Source organism: Eleutherodactylus coqui, chromosome 7 (genome assembly GCF_035609145.1).
Source record: "Eleutherodactylus coqui strain aEleCoq1 chromosome 7, aEleCoq1.hap1, whole genome shotgun sequence".
NCBI lineage: Eukaryota > Metazoa > Chordata > Amphibia > Anura > Eleutherodactylidae > Eleutherodactylus > Eleutherodactylus coqui.
The window spans coordinates 81,925,382-81,933,087 of NC_089843.1; positions in this window are offsets into that span (position 1 = coordinate 81,925,382).

A 7,706-nucleotide genomic window follows, 5' to 3' on the forward strand; every position below is an offset into this window, starting at 1 on the left:
TCATTGAAAATAGGGCAGAGAGGAGGCAAAGGGGGTGGGAGCTCAGAGCACTGCTCCTGGCTCTTCCAGCCTCCTCCCCCTGCAGAGCGAGATGCCGTATATCAACCGGCGTGAATAGTCGGCCAATATACGGTCGTCTGAACGCGCCCTAAGGCCTTAGTCAGACGGGCGTTTTTTTGCACGATTTGCGCATGCGCTGCAATGGTATCGGGCACATGAGCGCTTTTTATGCGCTCGTCCGATAAATTATAGAACAGAAATCGCAGATCGCACCTATCTGCGATCTGCGATTCCTGTTCTCTTCTCTATATGCGCTCAATGGTGCCGGCGGCAGCAGCGCCGACCCCATTGAGAACATATAGGAGACAAATCATTCTTCTCTGCCACAGCTGTAACAGCTGTGACAGAGAAGAACGATGTTTGCCCATTGAATTCAATGGAGCCGGCAATACAGCCAGCTCCATTGAAAGCAATGGGCTGCCGGCGAGCGCAGGATGAATTGTCGGGAAGGGCTTAAATATATAAGCCCTTCCCTGCAATTCATCCAGAAATGTGTAAAAATTAAAAATATATATACACTCACCTTGTCCCGGCAGACGGAGTTCAGAGCGGCCGGCCTGCAGTGGGTGTGAAGGGGGTGTGAGTCAGACATGCCCCTGATTGGCTCAGCGCTGAGCCAATCAGAGGCAGGTCTCACTCACACCCATTCATGAATGGGCTGTATTGCCGGCTCTATTGAATTCAATGCGCTGGACAGCTCCAGCCCGTTTCTGATGAAACGCGGCTAGGAGCAGATTTTTCGGGCGTTTTTTTTTTGCCCCGGTCACGCGATTTGCGGATGCGCATCCGTCATGCGATCCGCAAATCGCGCGAAAAAACGCCCGTGTGACTAAGGCCTAAAACTGTTTATTTCCTTATGTGCTCAAAAGCAGTTTGAGAATATAATGAAGATGGTATTAGATTAAATATAAGCAGTGTGTTTGCAGTTTGAAACCTGATATCCGGTTCCCTTTAATGTGAGAACTGTCAAAAGGATGCTTGAAAAGTCATTTTGCAATTTTGTAGCAATATTCTAATCTAAGATTAAAATATTAACTATCACAGAACTCCATTCTCCCCCAAGAAATTGTTTTACCTCATAAAACCCTTAATAGATAAATCAGGCGTTGAGAGATATCTAGAGAAGAATGGGATAGAAAATAATACAAAAAGAAAGCAGCAAGTAAAGAATGATATGTACTAGATAGATCGTCTATAATAAAGTCATAGAACCTCATTGAGTTGAAGGTAGTCTATAGAAAAGATAAGAAAATCAGCACATTTGTCATGAAGCTTCAACCTCGACTCACTTTAAAGACATTAGGAAATGGCAAAAAAACAACTCTCTCATATAATTGCGATATAGCGTAATTGCTCTCTTCACAAAACACTTTGATAATGCATATGCAGATTTTTAAGGAATTTCAGGTTCCCAAGGGATGGCCCACTGGAGCCACCTGCAGACACTACTGACATTTATCCTGTGTATTCTTCATTCCTCTGCAGAAATAAGCTGTCATGATCTCTGTCAACACATCACGACTGTCTAGGTCTGCAGTGCATCGAGATAATAATGCATTCCACTGGCAGCTCCCGCACAGGAGTTCAGAGCTTGGAATTTGAAGTTCTCCTTTGCTCTGTGTGTTTTATCAGACTTGTCCTGTATCTGTTATCTACAGCACTAAGGGTCTATTAGTTATTCTTTTTTGTTAAACATTTCCATTAATGAGGTCTTTTTAATGCCATCAGCTGGCTTCCTACAATTTGTATTGTCTGGTTCCAGTTGTAAGTGTGCCATCAGAAGCTTCATCCACAAGTCTGACATTTGATGAGAATATGATTGAACCTGACAGATCCCATTATAAATCACTGGTGCCAGTTCGGTACTGGTGGTGGTCATAATACCATGTATCTGTAGCTCTGCTGTCGTTTCTGTTATAAACGGAAAGCACAAAGAAATTAACAAAGCCTAACCTATTGCTCTCCTTTCTACCCAATTTTAAAAAAGTAAGCTTTTTTTTTTATTTTTTATTTTTTTTAGCATATTTGGGTAATTCCTTTAAAGCCCTGGATAAGCCTTTTTAGCACAGCTGTCATTGTATGCATTTTTTTTTTTCATCAAAATTGTGTTCCTGCTAGACTTTCACAAGCAAAAAAGGTATACTCTACATTGCAGTATATACATTTAGTAAGACCGGTGCCCATTTTCTCACCCAACGATCAGTAACACACAAGTGTATTCTGGTCGCATTTATGCGTCTATAATATGGACTGGAGATGCTCTGAGTTTGGGTCAGAATACTCGCTGTCAGGCAAGATCACTCATCCCTATTACGGTTGCATAATTGCAGCCAGAATACACTTGTTTGTTATCCAACCCAACGCATAAAAGTCTAAAGCAAGTTCAGAAGACCCAGAAGACCCAGCATTACAACTATAGTACTTGCAGAAAAGTTCATGGGTCTAAAGCTATCAAGGAAAACAATTTCTTAAACACATATAGTTACTAAACGTCACATGGTCGATGACCCTACAGCCATGGTAAATTTGAAACTCGTTTCAATTGTATAAGATTTTTTTTCTTTTCTTAATAATGGTGTAAAAAAGCACTAATTTGACACGTGCACCAAAATTGAAAATCTTTGGACCTTTACACCAGGCCCTCCACAGTTTAAAAAAAAAAGGTGGTCGGGGCCTCGCAACAGCCCCATAAAATGTATTCTAATGTATGGCAGAAACTGGTGTAAATTATATCAGAAACCTACTCCAGCTCATAACTGGTTTCCATGTGGCGCTGCTTAATACATTTGTTGTATGAAACCCTGTTTAAGTAAATGTGCCCTAATGTTTCTCTTTCACAGGGTGAATTCAAGTTGACCATTTAAAGAGAATTTTCTACATTTATTTGAGCCCTACAGGACGGGAAACTGAGTCCAAGGACTAAGTTTCCTTACTGTCCACCCTCAAAGCTGGTGCTTGGTCTTGCCAGCAGTCTCCTTCTCTTAATTGCATAATGAGGACCATGTGTTTGTGCAAATGCAATGCCAAAAAGGAGTCTGCTCAGTAGACCAAGCCCCAGCCTTGGAGGTGGACAGTGAGAGAACAAGATGAGTATGAAGGGCAAATCCTTGGACTCGGCTCCCCCTATCCTATGAGCCTATAAACTTAGTTTATGGGGCCTATAGAATGTGACCTGTACCTTCTTTTTCTTTTTTTTAGCGTACTTGTCCTTTCAGATGACTTTCAGAATAAGCTGCCGTATGTGAGGAATAACAGTATCTTACCATTTATTTCTTTTATCCTTCAGCTTTCACAATTTTCCCTTCAGCACACTGTTATTTTCACTTCTCTCTGAGCTGGTTGGAAGAGTCTAGATTGTATGGTGTGTTCTATACACTGTGCACAGAGAAGAGTAGGATTTTTCTCGTGTCTCAATAGCACACAGGCATATCCTCATGGATGAAGTTCATATAATTCAACAGGACTGAGCAGAGTATATATGATTTCACTAGTTCTACAATAGTATTCAGTAGTTCAGCAACTCAGCAGTTCGCCTTGTGTGTGCGCGCACCTCTCCTTCCCCTCTTCTTTCTATAGGCATCAGGATTCCTCACCCTCTTTCACTTCCACTGCTCTTTCTAGTAACATAGGTAACAAGACTGATTCCACACAATAGCGGGCAGCAAATGAGAAGGAAGGCTCAGTTATAGTGACCAGCACTTGAGTGACTTTTCAACGCAAAAACATAATTTTAAGTAAATAACATTATTTGTACTTTTGCTAATTAGCAAAGTGGCTGTCACATAAGGACATGTCTCAAAGTGACCATTTCAAAATAAATGAAATAAAAACTACATTTCATTACTTGTGAGGTCTCTTTCCTCTACAGTATTTGCATTTTGAAAGCAAAAAATTGCATAAGAAACTTTTACTTTTTTAACATGAAGTCTTTTCTTTGAGGTTTTTGTCATTGGTTTCTGCATACTGTCTTCAATGAAACAAAGACTGCATCTTCAGTAAACCTAGCTTTTTTATATATTTTTTCTATTCATGCACATGTAACATTACATTATAAGATCTTAAAGGGGTTGTCCCGAGGCAGCAAGTGGGTCTATACACTTCTGTATGGCCATAATAATGCACTTTGTAATATACATTGTGCATTAATTATGAGCCATACAGAAGTTATAAAAAGTTTTATACTTACCTGCTCCGTTGCTAGCGTCCTCGTCTCCATGGTGCCGACTAATTTTTGGCCTCCGATGGCCAAATTAGCCGCGCTTGCGCAGTCCGGGTCTTCAGCAGTCTTCTATGGAGCCGCTCGTGCCAGAGAGCGGCTCCGTGTAGCTCCGCCCCGTCACGTGCCGATTCCAGCCAATCAGGAGGCTGGAATCGGCAGTGGACCGCACAGAAGAGCTGCGGTCCACGAAGACAGAGGATCCCGGCGGCCATCTTCAGCGGTAAGTATTGAAGTCACCGGAGCGCGGGGATTAAGGTAAGCGCTCCGGTAAACTTTCTTTACTTCCCTGCATCGGGGTTGTCTCGCGCCGAACGGGGGGGGGGTTGAAAAAAAAAAAAACCCGTTTCGGCGCGGGACAACCCCTTTAAGGCTGAATGCACATGGCAGGTTTGAATTCTGACAGCGGAATCTCACAGTGGAATCTGGCCCTGACCGTGGCCAGCGACCCTGAATACCTGTGTTTTTGTTTTTCTGTACTGCAGGCTGTCGCACATGCGCAGTGCAGAATTTCCAGCTTCTCCTGTTGCTAGGAGATGACGTGGGTACCGGCAGCCAATCCAGAATTGACATTCCAGATAGGCTGCAGTTCTCAATAGCTTCCATTTACTTCAATGAAAGATGTCCGTGTGGAGCCCGCAAAGAAATGGAGCATGCTGCGGTTTTGTTTTGTTGTCCCTTCATTCCTGTGCATGAAGAATCACCCTTCCATTGGCATTTGCTGGGGAATATGGAGGTGGACTTCCTGCTCTAGATTCCACAATGCAAATCCGCCCGTGTGCATGAGGCCTAACCATGCTAAAGGAAATTAAAAATTGCACTGAAAAGTAGAGATAAATGGGGTATAACTTTGATACCTGGTTTTAAGTTGATTAGTTAGCCAATATTAACCCCTCCTGCCGCAACCCTCTGCTTTTTTTTTTTCTCTTAATTTCCCACCCCACATTCAAAAAATCATAACAATTTTTTTCCTGCAACATAACTACATGTTTTTGTGGGCCAAGTTGTATTTTTAAATGATGCCATTAAAATACACCTTATAATGTATTGGGAAACTTTTAAAAATTTCTAACCGAAATTGAAAAAAAACATTGCACCATTTTGGGGAAGGGGGCATCTGTTTTTACGTATGCCTCCATGCCCATCCGCATCACATCGAACAGCCAAGCTAGAGGCAGTACAACAGGGTACTGGAGCCTCTATACCCACCTGTATCACATCTTGTACCGCCTCTAGCTTGGATACAACAGGGTACTAGAGCCTCCATGCCTGCCTGTATCACATCTTGTAGCCAAGCTGGAGGCGGTACACCAGGGTACTATAACCTCCATGCCGGCCTGTATCACAGCTTGTATCCAAGTTAGAGACATTACAACAGGGTACTACAGCCTCCCTTCAAGTGTTGAGTTTTCCGCAATAAATTCTCCTTTCCCCTCGTCATCCTGACAGCATACACCTGGAGGTTGTCCGCTGGACACCTGTTGGGACAGGAAGCGGAAAACACAAAAGGCAACTCCCACCACCGGCTCACCAGTGTCTTCCTGTCCCTACAGGACAGTCCAAGCGGAGCCTGACAGGGTCTGCGCAGATGAGACCCTATGAGGGAACCCTCACCCGCAGGATATTGCCCACCACCTATTTTTTCTATGAGGAAAAAACTCCCCAGCACACTGCACAGAGGGTAGCTGGCTGGCGGAACGACCCCGGTACCTGGCGGAATGCGGAGGTGGAAAGCGGACATCTTATCTGCTCCTAACAGGGATGTTCCTCCCAGCCGGGTATGCGCTCCCTCCGGATCCAGCAGGCCCGATCCGGGCGGAAGGTATGGCAGTAGGAGGGGTTCCGGCGAGGGGACAGCCGTGCGCGCGGTCACAGCGTGCTGTGTTCCTCCCTGGCATGCGTCCGATGTATGCAGCGTATCCCCCAGGTCCGGCGCAGTGGCGTGACGTCAGCGCTGCCGCGTCATGGGGGGCGGAGCCTCACTCGGGGGCATGTTGGCGCCAAAATCAAATTTAAAAGGCTGAAATTTCCCCTGCATGTCACCTGTCTACACCTTATGCTGGAAGCTTGCTGTGACTATCAAGATGTCAGCCAGGGAGGACACAGAGAGCGGTCTACCTGTAAGTAGACCTCCTTATGTGGGTTTTTTTGCAGGGATGAAGGAAAGATGTTAAGGTGCTGGAAGTTTTCTTTGCTATCTCCATTTCTTAGGACAAAGATGTGCAAAAGAATAGAGAGGCCAAAACAAGCATGCGTACATGCCCGGTCTGCTTACGTCGGCTAGAGGAGAGCCATACAAAAGCGCTGTGTACAGATTGTACGGCGAAAGTGATCCGTGAAGAGGGCTCCTCTGCCATGGCGGATATCCGGTCCGTGATTCGTGAGGAAATTGAAGCCTCTCTCTCCTCTCTTCCTCTTTCGACCCCCCCCCCCCATGAAAAGGGCAAGGCGGATGCATACGTAGGAATCTGACTCCGAGGAAGGACTCTTGGAAGATTCCCCCTCAGAATCTATGCCACCAATGAAAGACGTGAAAAAATACTTCTCATCGGCAGATCTGGGCCATCTGTTAAATGCAGTCAGACGCACCATGCAGGTGGAGGAAGAGGTTCCGCAGCAGCCATCATTTCAAGATAGTCTGTTTCGGGGGCTCTAACCTCAACCAAAACCCACATTCCCAGTAAATGACATTCTGAAACAATTAATTCTGACAGAATGGAAGCAAGCGGAGCAAAAATTCTTTCTATCAAAGAAATTCAGGGACCGTATGGTCTTTGCACCTGACGACGTCAATTTCCTAGAAACCACCCCCAAGGTGGACCTGACCGTGGCCAGGGTTTCGAAAAAAGCAGCCCTCCCCTTTGAAGACGTCTCACAATTGCGGGACCCACTTGACACCAAGGTGGATTCAGATATGAAAAAAGCCTAGGAGATCACAGCCCTGATCATTAAGGCTAATATTACGGCCACGTCGGTGGCAAGGTCCATGACAGTCTGGCTGGACCAGCTCCAGATGTTGATCACCCAGAGGGGTTCCAGGGAAGACATCTCCAGCTGCCTTCCCCTCCTCCAACAAGCAACCGGTTTTCTGGCGGATGCTTCTATGGAGTCAGTGAAGTTCAGAACCCGTTCAGCGGCCCTCTTTAATACAGCCAGTAGAGCCATCTGGGTCAAGGCTTGGGCGGGCGATAACACATCAAAGAACAGGCTCTGCGCTCTGCCTTTCCAAGGACATAGGATCTTTGGGCCTTCTCTGGATACCCTTTTAGAAAAGGCATCAGTCAAGAGCCAGGGGCTACCCACGGAGAAGTCCTTCAAGCGGCCTCCCTCCTCCTACCCTCCATCCTTCATTCCCCCCAGGACATACAAGGGGACAAGGGGAAATGAAAGACTGGACGCTGGTCCTACCCCAAGGGAGGAAAGGGTGAGA